The sequence below is a fragment of the Chrysochloris asiatica genome, unplaced genomic scaffold, assembly GCF_000296735.1.
Source record: "Chrysochloris asiatica unplaced genomic scaffold, ChrAsi1.0 scaffold00018, whole genome shotgun sequence".
Lineage (NCBI taxonomy): Eukaryota > Metazoa > Chordata > Mammalia > Afrosoricida > Chrysochloridae > Chrysochloris > Chrysochloris asiatica.
The window spans coordinates 12,540,490-12,542,286 of NW_006408536.1; positions in this window are offsets into that span (position 1 = coordinate 12,540,490).

Genomic DNA, 1,797 nt, shown 5'->3' on the forward strand with positions numbered 1-1,797 from the left:
ATGTTATGCAGTGGCTTGCAGCTTCCTTGTTATTCTTCAAAGTAGCATGATATTCCATTGTGTGTATGTACCACAGTTTGTTTATCCATTCTTCAGTTGTTGGGCACTTTGGCTGTCTCCATCTTTTTGCTATTGTAAATAGTGCTGCTATGAACTATAATATTGTGCCTTTTTACCATCTCTTCCCCAAGATGTAGTCAATGTGACTCCTGTGTATTCTATTTGGTGAGGTCCACTTGTATAGTTGACTTTTATGTTTTTTTAAAAAGGTATTTTTAAATAATAAGTCATTGGTCTTGCAAAATTCTATCATGTGGTCTTATGCATCATTTCTATCACCAAGTCTGTAAGATTGTCATAATACTTGCCTTGTAAAGTGTATCTGTGCCTGGAGTTTATTCAGGGAGTTTAAGGTCTTAGAGTCCTAGAGAAAAAAAGATTCTCTGTATCTGTTAAAATAAAGCAAAAGGATTTACTGAAAGCACAAGAACATTCGACTGGGGAATCACAGACTTTCAGCACGTAGAGCTCACAAATCCAAGGGGCAGCTGTTACATGACGATAGATATAGGCTGGACTGAGGAGTTAAAAGTAAAGATTACTGTGATTGGCTAGCTAATATAAGTTCTTCTGATTGCCTATTTTCAGTAAAGCATTAGAGCATGTTTGGGCATGTTCTCTGTGTAAGAAGGATATGTCCAGTCAAGTTCCCTGTGTAAGCATTTTACTGTAGACAGCACTTAACAACAACAACAATCTGTTGTAGCAAAACCCCCAAAACAACAGCTCAGTCCTTAAAACTAGATTAAGGGTATTTATTAAAAAAAAAAAAGAAAGAAAAAGAAAAGAAATCTGGAAGGAGGAAAGCACTAGCGCACATAAATGAAAACGGATGACTCCAACTAAAGATTGCTACAAATGGCAAATATAGTCCAAAGAACAAAGAAGCTATAGTACAGTCACTTGTTTAATCTTTGGTTGAGTTCACAAAGAGGATGGCAATGGACTTCTGCTGGATAATAGGATCTAAAGAACTCATTGTTGTCACTGTGTCAATCCTCATTGGTGTCTTCCTCTTTCTCACTGACCCTCCCTCCACTTTACCATGATGTCCCTCTTGAGGGACTCATTCCTCCTGATAACATATCCAAAGAACAAAAGGTGAAGTCTCACCATTCTTGTTTCTAAAGAGCATTCTGGCTGTACTTCTTCCCAAACAGATTTGTTTTTTTCTTCTGTCAGTCCATGGTACTTTCAATATTCTTCAACTCCACAATTCAAATGTATCAACTCATCAGCCCCTGGTTTTGGCTGATGATATTGAGTTTTTCCGCCATCTTTTTCCAAAGATTTAGTCAACTTGGTTCCTGTGTATTTCTTCCAGTGAGGTCCACATGTACAGGAACTGTTTATGTTGTTGAAGAAAAGTATTTGCAATGAATTAGTTGTTGTACTTGAACATTTTTATCGTGCTATCTACGGCATTATTTCTATCACCAAAGCCATATTTCCTGATCCTTTCTCTTTGTTTCCAACTTAATCACCAGTAAATATCAATGTATCTTGACTGCATGTTTGATCAATTTTAGGCTGAAGAAGTTGCTAGAGTTCTTTGATGTCATCATCTTTAGTGGTTGGTGCATAAATTTGAATAATAGTGGTATTAATTGATCCTCCTTGTAGGTATATGGATATTATCCTATTACAGATAGCATTGTACTTCAAGATAGATCTTGAAATGTTCATAACCACCGTTTTTTTGACAATGAATGTGACACCATTCCTCCTCAATTTGTC